Consider the following 20,304-nt stretch of genomic DNA (forward strand, 5'->3'; position numbering starts at 1 on the left):
ATTTTATTACCATTTGAGCATCCTTAATCTGAAATCCATCATGCTCCAAAATCTGAAATTTTGGAGTCCGATTTAATACCACAATGAGGAAAAGTCAATACCATGAAACTGTTTCACATACAAATTATTTTAAACATTGTATATGATCACCTTCAGACTATTGTGTAAGTGTGTATATAAGGTATGTGTGGAACATGAATGAATTTTATGTTTAAACTTGGGTCTCTTCTCCAGAATATCTCATTACATATGTGCAAATATTCCATAATCCAAATCCCTTCTGATTTCAACCATCTGTGGTAAGAGATGCTCACCTTGTATACACTTGCTTGGTTTATTATCACCTCCCCATGTAGAATATAAGCTCCATGAGAGCAGGAACGCTGTTCTACCCACTGCTATACACCAAGCGTTCGCAAAAGGACATGAACATTGTAGTTGCTGATGCATATCTAGTACAACAGTCACTCTCTCATGGCTCTTCTAAACTGGGTGACTTTTCCTTTAAACTAGCTTTGTTTTTCCCCCAGAAGAACAGACTTAAGAAGTCATCAAACCTATGATTTTACTGATACTATTTTCAAGAGGAGGTGAATTTTTTTCTTAAAAAGGCCAACCTAATGTTGACATAAATAAAACAGTTAAGCCAGTGCTAGTGCAGTGGTGCTTGGATATGGTTGAGTAAGAAAAATGAGAGCTGGAATGTCTAGAAAACACTTGTCAGATCGGAAAGTGTTGATCCAACAAACCCACCATTGTGTTCATTCATAGATAACCTTCACGTGTGTAAAAAGTTGTAATAGGGCACACAATTTATTTTGGAATAATTATAAACCATCCTTTCCAATCTCCCCTAATGTATGTTGTGTTTGTGGTTCTCTCAGAATTATCTTTGACTTGGGGAGAGTTACAAGTTACATATATGAAATTAAAGCTGAAACTTATTTACACTGCATCCATATATGTTCTTTTTTTTTTTTTTTTTTTTTTTTTGGTACTGGGGATCGAACTCACGACTGTGCGCTTGCCAGGCAGGCACTTATGCGGCTGAGCTAAATTCACAGCCCTATATATTCTCTTTTAAATTTTTCCCGTAACTTTGAAATCAGCCTTAAGCCTCAAACTTGTATTTTCTTATGATTTTTTTTTCAGTATTTGAGTCCATTGACATCTGGAATTGGAAACATTTAATGAAGCTCAAAAATTTTCAAAAAAACATTGTGTCATATGAAGTTCTCCCTAATCTTACCCAAAAATGCAAGATTATAAATTACTGAATTTTAATGGCTCTTAAATCTTCCAGCAGGATCAAAGATTGTACTACATAATTTAAACACTAAAATCGAGGTGGAGAGGCACCCCCAATTAATCCATATTAGCTGTTTTGAAAATCACAGTTTTATGAAAAAAATTTGTGTTTGTCCCTCAGACATATCTGAGGGATCCTCCTTGTTAAAACTTTTATAAACGAAATTACAAAATTGAGATCTATTTCTTCTGGAAGCTACGTAGGGAGGATAAGATGAGTGGACAAGCAGAATAATAAGTAGTAGGTATGGAAACCTTCTTGTTCATAAAAATTTTCCATATGCAATAAAAAAAGACTTCTCTTGCTTTCTGTCTAGATGTAGTCAGCAAGCCTGTGTGCTTCCGTTTCCTTGCCAGGTATTTGTTGCTGGCTGGAAGACATTTTGTGATATTTATTTGATGACACACACCTGCTGGGTAGATGAAAAGCAACAGCTCCTGAGGACGACCTACTTTAAGGGCGCAGTAAACTTCTGAGGACTTTGCCAGGTTACCCTTGAATTATTTGAGTGCATCTTGATATCACCTGTTGCACATATCTGAGGCTAGTGTGTTGTAGATTTGTTGGAGGCAGAACCGCTAGCTCCAGGGAAAAGATTTCAGCATCAGTAACTACCTTATAAGCGTACTGAGACTGGAGAGACTCAACTGCTCTACCAGACCTCTTCCATATAAAGTGCTGTTCTCGGCACTCTAGATGTGAATTAGTTCAGGGACCTGCCTGCTTAGAGCAGACATCTAGAAAGGGAACTAAAAGGAAAGAGCGTATTGGCCAAGGTAGAAAAGATACATCCAAGGAAGAAAAATATGAGTCTCCCGAGGGCCCAAGGCAAGAGAAGTAGCTAGAAACTCGGATGAAGCTTTCTGCTGGGAGTTTATAGGATGTAAAGAGATTCCACCTGAGATCAGGATGAGTAAGGAACAGTTGAAATACATGTTACCTGCCTATCCTTTGAAATCAGCTCGTGTTGGCATGTTCATTTCTGTTCCACAGACATGCATGGAGCCTTGACTATTGTCATATGGTGACCCCAGGTAGCCAAGATACAAATAATTTGTGTTGATCTCCCAACATTTCAGTCCAGTGAGAAAGCCTGCCTTGTCTTTCTCAAGCAGAAAAGGCAAAGCAGGAACCAGTAGTTGGACCAATCGGTATCTTAGGAGTTTCCCCACCCTCTTACAAGGCCCCTCAGTATTGCCAGAGCGACCGCAAGCAAACATGAAAGTTGGAGCAAGAGAGCTATATTTGCTTCCTAAATGCAACTTTGCAATAATTCCTTCATAGCTCTTGCTGCCCTATGGAAATTGTAGAGATTCCACTGGAGGAACTTTTACTCACTGTGGGGTAATTGTGAGTTCTGAATCTGACTGAATTAGGACATTTCTTATTGATTTTATTTGCATGTCCATAGGTTATGGTTAGACTTACCTCCAAATGCCCTGTGTGTATGGGTCAGGATAGCAATCTCCACTCAGGTCTTTTTCCTCCTGTACCTTGTCTGTTCACACATCACCCCAAAAGGCAGCCAGCTGGAGACTCAAGTGCAAATCATTTCAAATCCCTCCTTTTCTCCACACAGGGAGTTAGAAGGTGTTTGCCAACAAGTTTAGTTGGTGGTATTGGGTGAAGTGGTATGTATTTCACATGGTTGAGAGAGAGAGTGAAATAAAGTCCTACAAGTTGCACTAGTGGATTTTTTTTTTTTTTTGCACTCGTGGCATTTAAAAAGAAAAGCATTAGTGTATTCTTGATAAATCTTGTGATTTAAAGTTAAACTACTGATGAAAATTTTTTAACTGATCAGGTCTTTAAAAAGGGTATTTACTTTAATGAGGACTTTCATTTTTATGGAGACATCATGAGCAAAAGTTGGGTTCTTCAGATATTTTCTGTTAAATCTATATGATGCATAAGCAGTGAGATGGACGATTTTTCTACCTTGAATAACCTAGAAAGGAACATAACTCTTATTTTAGAATCCTTTCCAGTTCAAGAGTTATCCAAGCAAATAGTGTCGACCAAGGTGTTGAATGCACCAGTTACAAAAATGCTACCCTTTCATAATGCTAAGTAATCAGGAATAATGTTGACAATAAGAAGACAGTCATTTATTTACTCTATTTGGCATTGTTAGTACTAATAATGCGTTTCAACACAGTAGAATTGCTAGATAATGCTTTTGTGACTTTTATGCAGGTTATTGTTATTTAAATGAACAGCCTACTGCACTGTAATGAAGAAATGCATGCTTTTCCCAACTCACTTATCAACCAGGATTGTAGGAAAATGAGAATTTGTGTCTGCCTTCATTCACAGAGCAAACTGGAGGTCACTGTTTTCAATATGAACCTTTTTTTAGCCTTTCCACAGTGAATAATTAGGAGCTGCTGCTTCTGAAATTACCTGTATTCACTGTAGAGAAGCAAAGACTTTTATCTTCCGTGATGAAATACATTTGCTCATTCAAACTTTGTCATTCTCTTTTTAAATGGCATTTTACACTGCTGAGTCAATCCTATGTAGTAAAATAAAAGAAACATGTTTTGTGTGCCACAATAGCCTTGTTTGTTATTTACTTTCTTAAAATTCAGCTATTCCTTGAAGTGATCCAAATGCAAAAATGGATTTAAATCAATTGAACATATAAAGCAGTTATCCACATAAAATGCTCATATATAAACACACATATTCTTTGTACTTTGATTTAAATTAAATTAATCTTTGATCTTTATGGTTTAATGATTATATGCCTTGAGTTTTTTAAGGATGTTATTGAAATGTGATTTACATATGGTTTACACATCATGTAATTCATCCATTTAAAATGTACATTTCAATGGTTCTTAGTATATTCACTGAGTCATGCAACCATCACCATGATCAATTTTAGAACATTTTTATCACTCCAAAAAGAAATCTGGTACACATTAGCAATCACTCCTCACTTCTCAGCAGCCCCAGTAAACCACTAATCTATTTTCTGTCTCTGTAGGTTTCCCTTTCCTGCATATTTCATATAAACAGAATCATGCATTTGTAGTCCTTTGTGTCTGGCTTCTTTCCCTTATCACAATGTTTTCAAAGTTCATCCGTGTTGTAACACATATCAACCAGTACTTCATTTCCTTTCGTTGAGTAATATTCCATCATAAGGATATACAAATTTTACTCATCTGTTTATCAGTTGATTGTTTCTGCTTTCTAAGTATTATAAATAATGCTGCTGTGACCATTCATACACAAGTTTTGGAGTGGACGTATGTCTTCATTTCCCCTTTTCCTTGGAATGCAATTGCTAAACCTCATGGTAACTCCGTGCTTAGCTTTCAAAGAACTGCCAACTATTTTCTAAAGTGCATTCTGTTTTACAATCCCACCAACAATGTATAACGATTCCAGTTTCTTCACATCTTGTGAAGAAACACTTGTAATTGTCTGCCCTTTTTATTACAGTTGTTATAGCTGGCATGAGGAACTGTGTGTAATTCTGGTTTGCATCTCCCTAATGGCTAATGTTGTGTTACTTCTTTTCATATTCTTTTTTGGCCATTTATATTTCTTCTTTGGAAATATGTCTGTTTCTACTGAGCTTTCATAAATCTGTTAGTCTCAGAAATGTGGTTAGTAGAACTAAACTAAAAACAATAGTATATTCCAAAGGGAATTAATTTTCATAGGCATCTATAGATTGAAGACGTTGTTTTACAATAATAGCATTTTTGATTATATAATAACTGAATTGTTCTCAGGAAGTAATTTGCTTATAAATTTTCTTCAGTTTGCTTAGCAATATGAATATTAGCGTTTGCAGAATCATACCAAAAAAAAAAGGCTAAAGATCAGCTTTCCCACTAACTCATCTGACATTAAAAAAAATGTCAGATTTTTTTTTAAGACTTTTTTAAAGACTTAACTGGTGATTTTTTAAAGACTTAACTGTTAATATGCGTATGGGTTCTACAGAAAGTTAATGATAGAATGAAATCCATGTACTTACTATTCTTTTTCACTTTGGGAGAGGATAATATTTTTCAAATAAGTTTTTACAATAAAAAAAAAAAGTAAGTCGGATGTGGTAGTACACACCTTCAATCCCAGCACTTAAGAGGCTGAGGCAAGAAAATCATCATGAGTTCAAGGCCAGTTGGGCTACATAGTGAGTTCAAAGCCAGCAAGCGACTACATAGCAAGACTGTATCTCAAAAACCTGAATTATATAGCACGACCACCTCAAAAACCATACACACATGTACATGTACATACACACAGATTTTTTAAAAATAGTAATGAAAATCTACAATTGAATCAAAAATTTACTGTTGAGTACTCAGTACATACTATTTTATCTTCATAGCAGAGTGCATAAGATTAATATCCTGTCCTTTTATGTGTGGGGAAACAGTCTGGCTAACTTGTTTGAGGGCACCCATGTAGTGAATGTTGATTCTAAATGGGTGTTTCTAATTCTGAGGCCTTTGATCCCTTTGTTGTTTTGGTCTGTTGATGACAACAGTCAGTCAGCACTGTGGTACCCCTGCCATCTTTTAAGACTTGTTTCTGATTCACTAAATCACTGAAAGAAGTAACAAGGTGGTGCTGGAGCACTTCCATGCATCATAGCTAACTTAGTCACCTACACTGATGTGTCTGGCTGCCAGAATAGGACTTGTGTTTCCACTAACCAAAACATTGTTCAAATATAGAAATTACGGTACTGCAAAATACTACTGACACAGTAATTTATACTTCTAGAGTTCTTTTCAATTACAAAGCGTTTGACTTTAATTTGATGCTTACAATTATAACAATCTCTCTGTTGTGATTTCTGTGTATTTCATGATGAAAGTAAGACCTGAAGGGCTTTTGTTGCTGTTCAAAAGTGAGACGCAGCTACATCTCAAATCCAAGTTTCTTGGCTCCTGTGTAGCCTTGTGCTTCCCTCCAGTGAGCCATGCTCTGCCTTAATGATACACTGAAGGATGCTCATTTAAAAGAAGGCACTTTGTACCATTATTCCAGACAACAATGGAGCTATGAACAAGTAGAAGTTCTAGGGATGCTCATTTTCACCCCATATAAAGCAGACTTGATCTGCCTAACAATGAAATGTGTTGTCTTGTGAAGGAATGGGCGCTCCTATCGTTCAACCAAGGGTTCATTCAAGCAAGGGTTGAATGAATGGTCATATGGGAAGATGCCCTAGGAGGGATTTCTTTGTTTCCTTATTTAATTTGTGGTACTGGGGATTGAACCTGGACTCTTTGCACTGTTTAATTTTTTTTTTTTTTTAAATTTCCAAACAGGGTCTCACTAAGTTGCTCAGTTGCCCGGGCTGAGCTCTAACTTGTAATCTTCCTACTTTAGCCCGACAGAGTGCTGGGAGTAGGTGTGTAGCACCTCACCCACCCTGTAGGAGGGATTTCTGCAGTAGGGTAGGAGTACATGTATGTTAGTGGTGTGGAGAGAAGCAGTATTAGAGACATTTAGGGTCCCTTCCAGCTATGAGATTGTGCGACTTCATTCTAGATGAAAGAGTGAACTGACTTCAAGGGGTCTTCTGTATCCTTGTTGAGGAAAGAGACAAGCTCTAATAAACTGTCATCCTACACAATTTTCAGTACAGGGCTTTCTGTAACCAAATTTATTGGCCTAGGTTACTGCTTTCCAGATGATTAGAATAGCGTTGCCCATCTATGTTAATAGGTGCATTGCATGACAAGGGTTCTATATTCAAATAAGTTTCAATATGAGCCTTCAATGTGCCATTGTCTTTTGTGACTATTCAAGAGGCTGAGAAAACATACAGCAGCTTCTAATTTACTTTTACTTTTGCAAAGCATTTGAGAAGCACATTTGTCAATTTAACCTAATTATTCTCAGCACTGTTTGCTGATGAGAATCACCTGGGGAGCTTTTTAAACACTATGGTTGCAAAAACCATAGTTTAAAAACTATGGGGGCTGAGGATATAGCTCAGCAGCTCAGCGCTGCCTGGAAAGCATAAGGTTGTGAGTTCCATTCTCAGTACCATTAAAAATATATATATATATATTTGCTCATTTCTAACAAAAGTGCTAAGAACACACATCGAGGAAGGACAGTCTGTTCAGTAAATGGCACTGGGAACTTCATAAATCTACATGCAGAAGAATGAAACTAGATTATCTTTCACTATACACACAAAAATAATTCAAAATGTATGAAACACTTACATGTAAGACCTACAGCTATAAAACCACTAGAAGAAATGCTTTATGACACTGACCTTGACAAAGATTTATTGGATAAGAATCCAAAAGCATAGGAAACAAACGTGAACAAAGACAAATAGGATTTACATCAAACTAAAAAGCTCCTGCACAGCAAAGGAAACAACAGTGTAAAGAGACAATCTATAGAACAGGAGAAAATAATAAGAAGTTATACATTTTTAAAGGTATAAATATAAAAATATATAAGAAACTCAAACAACTCTATAGCAACAACAAAAAACCTAATTTTTTTTCAAAATGGGTGATAACCTTAAAATGCATTTCTCAAAAGACATGCAAATGACCAATCAGTATATGAAAAACTTCTGTGCATCCCTAATTATCATAGAAATGCAAATAAAAACCAAATTAAAGTATCACCACATTCTAGTTAGCCTAGCTCTTATTAAAAAGAGAGCAAGATGGGGCTAGAGATTTGGCTCAACTGCCTAAGGGCCTGCCTTGCAAGCACATGGTGGTGAGTTCGATCCTCGGTACCAATAAAAAAAAAGAGAGAGCAAGACAGAGAGAGAAGTGCTGGTGAGAATGTGGGGAAAAGAGAGCCCTTATCCACTTGCTGGTAAGTACACAAATGATGGAAAGCAACATGGAAGTTCCTTAAAAATTGAAAAGTAGAACTACCGTATGAAGCAGCAATCCCACTTCTAGATATATAGATAGTAAATGAAATCAGCTATGTCAAAAAGACAGCTGCATTCCCCTGTTAATTGTAGTACTATTCACTATAGCTAAGAAACGGAATCAATCTAGGTGTCTATGAACTGATGAATGGATTAGAAAAGTAATGTTTATATGTGTGTCTCTGTGTACATGTGTGTGGCAGAATACTATTTAGCCTTTTAAAAGAAGGATGAAATCCTGTCATTTGAGACAACATGGGTGGAACTAGAGACTCAGACTTTAAGTCAAATAAGGCAATAGGTCTAATAAGTCAAGTAAGGCTCAGAAGGAAAAATAATGTGTAGTTTCGCTCATAGGTGGAACTTAAAGCATTAATCTTAGAGAAGTCAAGGACAGAATAGTGGTTACTAGAGGCTGGGGAGAGTATAGGATAGGAGGGATGGGGGAAGTTAGTCACTGAGATCTGAATTACAGTTAGGAGGAAGACACTCTGGTGCTCCATCGCACAGTAGAGTGACTGTAGATAGCAATGTTGAGAAATGGTCTGCACCATACAGGGCTACAAACAAGCCCTGACGTTGGTTGCAACACCAGCAATATGCTTCCTCAGATTGAGAACTTCCCAAAAAGAACACTGTCTTCAAACAAGATTATCTGCAAGAAGCTGAGGCTTGAACCAGGCAAACTAAAGTTCCATCTAGTGCTGAATCTCTGCAGGCCAGAGGTCCCGGAGTGAAGACTGGCGTTGGGCTTCTGTTTAGTAACAACAAAGTGCCGTGCATGGCAGGCTGCCCTCCTGAGTCTTCAGTTTCAAATGGCCCACTCTGCTGAATGCTTAGACCTGTGTTTCCAAAATCATGGTTGCTGTTAAACAGGAAGTAGTCGCTAATTATATCAAAAGTAAACACAGTTGGAATACATAGAATAACAAAAATTAAAGAGCACAACTATGCATAATTTCTATTTAGTTTTCAGTTAGTGTAGGAAAACTCAAAATTGCTCCAGTCACAGAGAATAGTGACAAGAGCTTGCGATTCTCTGGGGTTAGGGACAAGTGTGAACATTATATGAATATTACAATTTTCTTAACACAAAGATTTCCTCAAGACACCTTCTAACTGCAGTTGTGGAATGGGTGGAATATTCCTAGCAGGAGCTCAAAGGTCTATAAAACTGAATAACATCTTTGTCTCAAGAACTTATATGAGAAACGGTTTTTCCTTTTTTCTCCTACAAGCATTTTGTGGTTCACCATTGCAGACACTGCATATCTTTGTATCCCACACAGTCCCCATGTTGTTTGCTAGTTGTGGTCATTTAATTGAAAAAAGCTGACATGGAGTTATTATAGGTCTCAATTGGTCATTTTTGTATTAAATGTGGTGGTACTGCTTTTGACCAAACCCCTTGGAAGACCAAATTTATTATAGTTCTTTAAAAACGTTAATAACATGAGATGATAGAAAGCTAAAGAAAAGATGTGTGTGGCCTTGAAATATGCCAGTTGTCTACAGTTCTAAGAATTGCTTGCCATGGCATATTGCCATCAGCACATTACAGAATTCTGGATTGCATGGAACTGTTGGTACTTCTTATGGATTTTCCTTCAGGATGAGATGGTAAGAGGATGTTAGGTCATGGCTGGCAACCTCTTGCCTGCTTCTCCCAAGAAGATTCTGGAAACCTCCATCTCTGCCAACCAGTTCAGAAAGCTACCCCAGTCTCTCTTGGAGAAGATGCACTCACCCCAGCTCGCTCTCTCCCTTGAGTCCCCAGGCACCTTGGCACCCTTACTACATAGGGCAGTGACACTGAAGTCCCTCCAGTGATCTGTGTTTGCCCTCCTTAAACGCCCAGACCTGGGCAAATGTGGGCATAAATTCAGAACTGATGAGACAAGGGCTGAATGTCCATCAGCTTGCCTGTCTTCCTTATTTTACTTCCTGTGAGATTCCCAGTCATTTTTCTTAAACCTTTGATTTCAGAAATTTATATACAAAATGACAGAAAATAGTGTACCGAGCCCCTAATGTCTCTAAGACGCACCTTCAACAGCTACCGACAAAGTAGCCATTCTTGTTTTATCTTCCTCTTCCCTTTCTCTTTTATTCGACCGGATTATTTTTAATTCCAGTTACCCTGTTTTACCTATAAATATTTTAGTGTGTAGCCCTTAGCACATGTGGCACAACTTTTAAGAAACTTAACCACAATAGCTTTTTTTACACCAACAAATTTAATTGAATTCTAATTGCAAACTGCCTCAGACTCATTTTCCTGGATCATTCATAAATGTCCACACCTGGGAAGTCTGAATCAGGATCAGACCTGCGTTTGGTTGCATTTGGTTGATGTATCCTTATGTCTTTTTAATGTACAGATCTTTCTCCTCTTTATTGCATTTATTGTTTGAATGAATTATTGATGTGGAGAAGTTTCCACGCTGTGTGTCTGGCCTATTGCATCAGCATGGTGTTGTCTAACGTGCTTCTCTTTCCTTCATACTTCTGTGAACTAGTTGTTAGATCTAAGACTTAATGAGATGCAAGTTCAGTTCATCCTATCAGGGGACCCATAGTGTCTGCTTGCATTCAAGAGGCACATAGTGACTGGTGCAGCACTTTTATTGAAGGCAGCATTGATTGGTGGGTTCAGTTATGGTTATGCAGATTGATCCATAATGACATTCTCTATCAAACTGTTAATTAAATAACTTTAGCAACCATTGTGGTTGATGCTCACATCCATTAGGGCCTATAAATAGTGATTTTCACTTAGGTCATTTTTTCTGCGTTTATTAGCCAAGATTCTTTTATGTAGAACTCATTAATAACTATTTAGATACTCTAAAATATGGGTCATACAAGAAAAGCAACATAAATAATTTTCTAATTACTTAACAATTTTCAGAACATTAAATTGCACCAACAATCTCCAAAAGGAACCAACGAGACCTGTTTGTTTTTTATATCGCTATAAACACCCAGCTTTGTATCCATTTTGTATACATTGTTATTCTGTTGGATACCCAGAAACCCCTATTCAATCAATGGAATCCCTTCAAGTCGCTCGTAATCACTGTTTGCAGATTACACTAATCTTCTATAGAAGGAGAAGATACCCCAGACTCCTGGCCCAAACACAGAATCAAATATTTCTGCAAGAAGCTGAATTCCTTTCCATAAAGAATCTGTAAAGTGCAGGCTAGCCACAAGGAGCCTTCCCACCTCCAGCAGCCAAATATATCTTGGGATGGTGACCTCTTCCTCCTTGGTGTCTCATGAAGAATTTTTTCTGTGGCCATTTGGTTCTGCATAGGCAGGAACCCACCCCTGTGGTTCCACTTCTGCAGTCACACAATGTCTTGCCTGGCCCTTACATCCTTCCCTGCAAAGTCAGGTGCCCCCATTTGTTGCTAGGCTTCAAAGATGGCACTGTGGGAATACTTGAAGAATTATGAAATCCTTTTAATAAGGCTATTTATTTACTTTAAACTTCTGTAATTTACTGTCTTCTTGTGGAAAATCTACCCAATTACCACAGATGAACATCTTTATCCCTTGTGCCATTATCCAGTCTCTGCCGTATTATACCGGCACAGTATTGGCCTTTGCAGTTCCCTGTTTTCTTTCTGTTCTAATGTTTCGTTCACTGTTTTCTTGAGATCCTTCTCTTCTCTTATAGACTATATCTTGGAAGTCTATTGGGTTCATTTTTCTTTACATAATCCAAGAAATCATACATGATCCAAAGCCGTTTGTCTTGCTCCATCAAAGTGGACTCTGAATCTGAACACAAAAATGACATACAGTGTGCTCATGTCCATTTTGATTAGCTTTTCCCAAATTTCTGTCTTAGGTACTTGTTCGTTCCCAGGATGAAGGATGTCAGTGACCATTTGCTTCTTCTGAAATAGTCAGGTGCTGATGAACTTCCTGCTCTAGAGAGTTACTGTATCAAGATGGCAGCCAATCTTCAGGCAGCCCGGGTAGAAAAGAACTCTTTTTTTGTATTCTTAAATGGAGGCAACCTCTTGTTCTTATCAAGTCTTTGGTAGACAAATTTGTCTGATTTTTAACCCAGAACTATAGTATACAGAAATAAGTTGCAGGGAAATGGTCCAGTTCCTAGAACTGGAGAGGCACCAAAAAATCAGCAATCCAGCCAGGCATGGTGATACATGCCTGTGATTCCAGCTGCTAAGGAGAGTGAGTCAGAAGAATCTTGAGTTCTGAGGTCAGCCTAGGCAGATTAGCAAGACCTTGTCTCCAGTTTAAAATTTTTAAAAAGAGCTGAAATGAGAACACACACACACACACACACACACACACCAATCCTCTCAGGTATGTGTTTCCTAGGAAGCAAGGTTGTTGAATGTTGAAATTTGTAGCTGGAGTTGACAAGCAATAAAAAAATATTGAGGAGTGAGTTTATCTTAACTACTTTTAAGCCATATATCTATTTGAATACCTGATAAAAACAATGGCTCATTTCTAGAAAAAAGTATATATACACAAAATTTTATAGGCACTTTTCATGGGTTTCAAGGACCTTAGCCAATCTTAGAGTGTCACTTTTTGTCATAAACTAAATCCTGACATGAGCTGGCAGTAAGATGCGGATGTGGGTCTACACCAGAAGGCTCAGAGCAGAAACCAGGGTGCCAGTTTAGAAATCGCTCCCCTGAACCTTCCCCGCTCTTTGATACGGAGCTGCTCCCAGTGCCAGTCCCTGATGTCATCGCATGTGCAGACATTAAACACACGGATTTTAAAACAGGGAGAGCAGCTCGACATCACCTCGCATGCAGTGATGGTCACTGGACTTGTCTCACTGAACAAGACATAAATGATTTGCTGTGCTGCCAAGTTCACACGTGACTTGCGGGTGGCAGGGCTGTGTAGTGGTCATATAAACAGGACCCCCTGTCATTCCTCCACAGATTGTAAATTAGAAACTGATCCTTCATCTCAATCTAAAAAACAGCAGCAGCGAACCCCAGAGTGCCTGCCTCTCCTCCCAGCCTGTTGTTTGGCCTGTCTTGCCTCACTGTGCCTCTGCAGCACACACAGGAGCATGGCACACTGGAGGCTTCTGTGACTGTTTGCTGACTAGTGCAGAAGGAGCAAAATTGCTCTCCAGAAAGAGAAGACATACTCTTTCCCAAATAATCCCCTGTAGGAAAAACCAGATTAATTGCCTACAAGAAGGAGTATGATGGGAACTAATCCTAAGCAGTCATTAACTTCACTGAAGTTTCTCCTGGAACAGAAAATAAATAGAATGATACTAAATAGCTGATTGAGCCTCACTGTAGATGTCACAACACAGACTCTTGGGGTGGTATCTTCATGTGCACATTGTGTGAATACCAACTCATAGCATCAAACATGTGCCTTTTTCAAGGAAAAAAAACTAAAGTAGTCGCAAGTGTAATGCAGAAACAGTGGGCAGAAAATAATGTATTTAATATGATTTTATAAATGAAAAGGGGAAATATGGTGTTACATTCTCTGGATTTTCCCTTCTCCCATGCCTGTCTGTCATCTCTTTCTCTCATCCCAGAAGATTTAGGATTAATGAAATCTGTTCTGTGAAGGAATCCAAAATTTTGCCTTTAAGAACTGGGTTTGTGAAAAATCACCTTTAGCTTTCAAATCTCCTGGCAGCCTAAGGACCAACTGCAGCCAGAGGAATGCAAGGCACCTTGCCTCCCTCAGCCCCATGGAGTCCATTCTGCACTCCCATTATGCCCTGCTCCACTTAGCGACGACCATGACACCACGCAGCACATCTATGACACAACAGACTGCCAGGGCCATGGAATAAGCCTGAAGTCACCAGCTATCTCACTTGCCACAGAAAAGGATTTTACAGATTGTGTGAAGCCAGTCCCTGTAGGAAGAGCCAGGAGACAGGTTTCTTTCTCTGTTTTTGTTTTGTTTTGTTTTTTAGTTAAGTGGAATCGGAAATATTACCTACTAACAGTAAAAGAAGAAAAACAGAATGTCTCACACAGCTGGTAAAGTTGGTAGTAGAGGATATGAGTTGCAAAGTGAGAACTGGGTTACATTTTTCAACAACTATTAAGTGAACTAGACATTTTCTGGAAAGAACTTTGCATTTTAACATCCCTTTTGATCAAGGCAGGCCATTTGCGTAGTTCATAAAAAGGAAGAAGAAAGTAGTCCTGCCTACCGCACAGGAGATACTGAGGGAGGGAATGGTGGGACTTGTTCATGGTCTGTGGGCCCAGAACGCACACCATCACTGAAGTCTGACATGACCTTTGTCTTCACAAATAAAAAGACTGTCAACCCCAGGTATCATTACCATTTTAAACACAGGCATCACAGGGGCTTCCCTGAATGACTGTTTTCAAGTACCAATGACTTTCCTGAAATGGAAGAAAAAAAAAAAACAGAGTCATACATGAAGCAGAGCAGAGGTCCTATTATCCAATGTTCTCCAGCAGTGCCTAATACTAAGCATTCACCGTACCAATGTTCCAACTCCTACATAAGAGTGTTATGGTTAATGATGTTTACATGATTATAGGGACCATTCCTTGTATCAAGCATGAGACTCAGCATTAGTGGATGTTTTTTGAATCTTTACAATATCCCTAAGAGGTCAATATTTTTGTTACTCTCTTTTATAAATCAGGAAACAGCTAACTCAGATCATGTCCTTTGTAAGTGACCATGTAAGAACCAAGTCTGTCTAACTTCTTAACAGTCATGCTGCTTTTTAGGGTTTTTTGTTTGGTCGTGGTTTGCTCTAAAAGGAGTGTATGTATGGTTCTTTGCTCCCCAATGAGAAATATTCCAAACCATCTTCCACCCTGGAACTCACAGCAGCCGTGAGCAGGACTGGAAACTGGCCACAGCACAGTCACTGAAAGGTAATAATTAACGAAAAAGGTGTCACTTAAGGAGGTCAGTGACATGGAGCATATGTTTGTCTTGGATTAGCTTTTCTAACACTCCTTAAATAATGTGTTGATATCAGCAGAGACTAAAATGTATGCAAACAGACCTGAACAATTTAAACCTCTGGGACAAAAAATAGGAAAATGAAGCAGTTTTCACCACCTTAACCACCTGTATTTCTTTTTCTATGTTAATGACTGCAATAATTACCATTGATGGGGGCTTTTTTTGTGCTACCCAGTTTGCTCACTGGTAATTATCAACAGTCCCAAAAAATAGAAATTGTCTCAGCTTTACAATTGAAAATTCAGTGATGTTGAAAATTTGTGTCTCCCTATAGAATCTTAGAAGGACTTGCCGTCCATGAAGTTGACTGTAACTTCAAAATACACAACAGAGGACCAAGGATTTAGCTCAGTGCAGAGCACCTGCCTGGCATTGTGAGGTCCTAAGTTTGAGAAATAATTAAAATATGGTCAGCACTCCACTCTAAAACCAGCTGATCATGGGCTGGACACCCTTGGCGTGACTTATAAAATGCATACGTGACAGCCTTGTGCCTGTCCAGCCTAGACTCATGTCTGTGATTCCACTAGGACCTCCAACCCTCTTGGTGTTAGTAAACCTGATAACCCTAGAAATTTCCAAGGGCTGAGGAAATTTTTCAGTCAGAAACCCCAGCTTGAGAATCCCAGCAGAATCATCTGGATGAGTTCTTTAACGCCTCTGTACTAGGTCCCAATTACTATGCAGGAAGGCACGTTCCTGGGCAAGAGGGTGTGAAGATGATGCTTCCCTCTTGCAGGAGTCACTCTGAGCTCCTAGCAGAACATCTAAATGGTCTGGGTTATTTCAAAGTGTAAATGGGCCAGGGTGAGCAGTTACAACTGCCAGCAAACCAGAGATTTCCTTCATTCTGTAGCCCTCTTTTCTCTGCACCCTTAAGAACTTGCGTTTTCCATTCTACTTGTGAGACTAGGTCTCCCAGAGTTTATCAGTAATCCCTGCTTTCAGCACCTTTGTGAAATAGAAAAAAGGCCCTGCTAACTGATAGTCACCTTGCAACTTGAACTTGTCTGTCTGAAAGAGTAACTGTGAGCTCTGGCTTTCAATTCATTGAGAGTGAAGAGCCAGCGTGCCTGAGTGTCACTTCCTGCCAGTTCACTAACACATGAGGCCCCCTTGTCAGGTGACATGTGGGCTCTGCTAGTCTGTGGCTTATCAGTCCCCAGGATTAAGCATTCTTCTTCTTATTTATTACATAAATAATATTCTTTCCTAGGTGTTACCTTTGAGTAGTTTTGCTTTAGTTGTTTTTAACCTCTTTCTCCTTTTTTCCTCTTTGTTCTTTCTCATCTCTTCTATCTTCTCTTTTCTCTCTTCTCTACTCTTCTTATCATTTTACTTAACTACCATACACGAATAAACACAGTAAGTAATTATAAAGGACCCATTGCAACTACAAAAATGACAGCACAGTCTCAGCTTCGAAAAAACTGGGAAAACAGACTTCAGTCATCAAACAGAAGACATTAGGAAGATGGACGTGCTGTGAGATAAACCATGAAAATTCTGCTAAAAAGAACAATTTTTTATGTCTCCCTTAATATTGTCTGAATAATTTATACCTAATGCCAATAAATTATATATAATTAGTCTGAGTAATGCACATTTTCCATTTGATCATAGGAAAGTGACTACGGAACTTGAGTTTTTCACTAGTAAATATTTGCCATCTTTGTCATATGCTGGGTTTGTAAGGAATGTTTGAATCAGTATGGGATTCATGCAGAACTGGAGAGAACAAAAGTTAGAAAGCTTTAACCAGTTTGATTCATATCTATAAATATGAGAGAGAATATAAAGTTAGCCAAATGTAAAGGGCCATACTGAAAGGAGGTTTACATCTAACCTCTTGAAAGCATCAAGTAATTTGGCATCTCTTCCGATAAGAAAGTTGCATAAAACAGTAGATGGAAAGGCATATTTAAGGAAAAGTTATTCAGTTAAGTGTATACCAGCCATCCTGCATACAGTAAAATGCAGTTTTTGACAACTGTTTTAATTGATGACTTCTGTTTGCTTTTGGTGGATTACTTTTATATGTTTATTCCACGTCACTTCTGGCAGTTTTTCATTTTCCAATTAGAGGATAGATTTCACCCTTTATCTTTGCAGAAAACTGATCCAAGACATTTTTATGTAAATGGATTAATTAATTGGTAGCCTTCATTTGAAACTTTAAAAGAAAGTAATCCGTTTTGAGAGGCATTAACTGTTTTTTTTAAGCCACAAACAATTCTTTACTTAAGCACCTTGTCACACAATTAGAAATTATTTGACAACAGTAATCATAATAAAATGCATTATGCCTCACCAAATCACCCTTTTTCCAAGGTGATTAAAGGAACCCATTCACTAGGAGGCTGTGCAGCAACTTCATTGGTAAAAATAAAATCCCATTTTTGGAAATTTAAGGGTATACCTATTGACAAAAACTTTTGGGCTAGCAACCTCACAAGTTAAATACCTACACAGCCTTTGTTGAGAAGGCAACTTCTTAAGTCCCAAGATGTGCTATATTGGAGCAGAGGTTCCTACAGCTGGCTTCCATTGAGGGCCCTTAAGCCTCTCTGCCTTCCAGCCCTGTGATTTATGCAAATCAGAAGGCTTCGGAGGTCTCCACTTCCTGGCCAGCCCAGCATAATCCACTTCCTTTGGGTTCCTGTGACCATGCAAATTTGTGCACTCCTGAATAGTCCCGAGGGGCTGTGCCTCTCATTATTCCTGCCCCATTCTCTCCCCAGTGCAAGCATTCAGCCTATGAATGGACAAGGGTTTAATTACTCACCACATCTGTCAGATCAGATTCAACTTGAGAATGAAGGGAATCCCAGACAAGCCCTGTCCTTTCTTTGCAATATTCTTCATGGCCGAGATCATCCAGCTCTGTCTTCCAGGGAATATTTTCCACTCATGGTTTCATGACCCTTCTGGAAAATAGGGATTCCAGCTTTTGGAGATCCATTACTGGGCTTTTCACGTTGTGTGTGGCCTTTACAAATGTTAATTAATCTTCCTGATGATGCACTGAGCATCAGGGAGCCCTTTATTCCCCCAGGGCTACTAATGACCAATATGAATGCCAGAAAGTTTTTCTTGGCGTTTCCTGACCCAGTGCTCCGCTTCGTCTGCCCCTTGCTGCTTCCCCCCTCCTCTAATGTGTCTCCACATGACAGATTGACTACTCACATTACTAGGTCAACCAGAGTTTGACAGAGGAAAGGTGGAGGGCCCCAAGAAAGGAGTACACCTACAAGGTTCTTGCCAATTAAATATTCCCAAAGCTTGCTGCTCAGGCCCTGCTAGGAGTGTTGGTATTAACAAGGCCACTGGAGACCAGGCAGGTGTCAGACTTCCTTTTTTTTTTGGCCCCCGAATACCAGGAACTGAACCCAAGACCTTCATACGAGCTATATCTTTAGTTCTTTTTTCTTTTCTTAAATTTTTAAACAGGACCTCACTAAGTTTCCAAAGCTGGCCTCCAATTTGTAATCCTCCTGCCCCAATCTAGAGTTCAGAAATTACAGGTGTGCGCCACCATGCCCAGCTGAGCCATGCTTCTTGAATGGGCACTGATGTGTCATCTGCTAGGTTTCCATATTGGTGTCATTTGGGGTTAAGAGGACAGTCTTCATCTGTGCAACTCCAGAATACAAGGTTCCATCACTGTGATGATTTTAGTTTTGTTTTTTCTTTTATCTATTTTCAACTTAAAATTCATTCAACATAAAATTAAGTATTGTACAGTGTATGATTTGGTGTCATTCAGTACATTCCCAATGCTACACCACCGTCTATCTGTAAAGCATTCTCCTCACTCTCAGAGGAAACCCAAGCCCCTGAAGGGGAGGAGAACTCCCATTCTCCCAGCACATCTCCACAGCTTACCTGTGCCATGTATTTCATGTAAATTGAATCCCACAGCCTGTGACCTTTGTGACCGGCCTCTTTTAGTTGCGCAATGTTTCTAACTCTGCTGCAGTGTGGCATCTTCTCGGCTGTGTGTGTGTACACTTGTGTTTATCATTCTGTCAGTTACTCCTTTTCTTGAGTTTTCCGTCTTGGATAATGTCATGGCCAGGCCCCCTCCTCCTTTCTCTCTCCTTTTGTCTGATTGTCTTTCAAGTTCTAGGGAGGCCATCTCTGCAGTCCCCCCAGTGCATTTTCATTTACATGCCTACTGCTTCTGCCCTTTTTCAGACAGGATTTATTCCCCAGCTGGTCTTTCTCAGGCACCCATCTGATCCCTTAAAGCCCTGCTCCGTTTCCTGCCGTGGCTTCCCCTGCCTTCAGCTCCCTGCCCCAAGCTCTGCACAGGGACAGCCGAGGCTGCCCACGACCTGTCCTCTGCTGTCTGCTCATTCCTGTCCCTCATTGATGCATCATGTCTGCACCAGTGACATCAGACTGCTTGTGGTCTCGGCCTGCGCGGTGCTCACCTGCTCCTGCATCCCTTTTCTGTGGCCCACCCCCTCTGCCTATGTGTTTGTCCTTCTTCTGAAATGCAAGAATGTATTTCTCCTGTGCCATTTTTGTATTTTGCATTCTTACCTTCTCTGATCTGCAGTCAGTAAATTCTACCTTTCTGATCCTGGCATCTTATTTATCATAGTACTTGTACAGTCAGTTTCTAATTTATAAATCTGTGTCCTTTTTCCACCAGACTTTGAGCAGGGCAAAAACCTTGCCCTTCACATTTTTATACCTCTACTGCCAATCCCTGAGTAAGTTCTTAATAAGTATTTCATTCAGTGATTTGAATTTTCTTCCCCCAAGAAAAATTTGGACTCCTTCCTGTAAGGAACCAAGATCAGGGAGAGGCGGTCAGGCGCGCAGTAACAAGGACTAACATTCAGAGTGGTAGTGATTTTGATCTATCAAATTTAACTTACCCACAGTGGTTTACCAGTTTCAATTAGCAGAAAATGGAACTTTATTTTTTCTCTCTGTCTCTCTGATTATGTTCTTCATTACAAATCTCAAGAGTTTTATATACAGTTGCCAAAAATCTTCTTTTTGACAAATTACACAGGAGGCATTTTGAGATTGTATGATACAGCTAATTGAATTTAGGCCAAATTCTGTGTGCTTCTTTCACTTAGAACAA

The 20,304-nt window shown here is 39.2% G+C and overlaps 1 protein-coding gene and 1 pseudogene across 5 annotated transcripts in view; one reads left to right on the forward strand and one right to left on the reverse strand.

The window, feature by feature from the left end:
* The window catches only part of Vti1a (vesicle transport through interaction with t-SNAREs 1A), a 370,470-nt gene that overhangs the window by 261,090 nt on the left and 89,076 nt on the right, over nt 1-20,304 (forward strand). The gene's annotated exons all lie outside the window — the stretch shown is intronic.
* Nucleotides 11,790-19,187, reverse strand: LOC134472521 (small ribosomal subunit protein eS24-like; annotated as a pseudogene).

Source organism: Cavia porcellus, unplaced genomic scaffold, assembly GCF_034190915.1.
Source record: "Cavia porcellus strain 051 isolate PalLab524CR breed Dunkin Hartley unplaced genomic scaffold, mCavPor4.1 scaffold_2, whole genome shotgun sequence".
NCBI classification, from domain to species: Eukaryota; Metazoa; Chordata; class Mammalia; order Rodentia; family Caviidae; genus Cavia; species Cavia porcellus.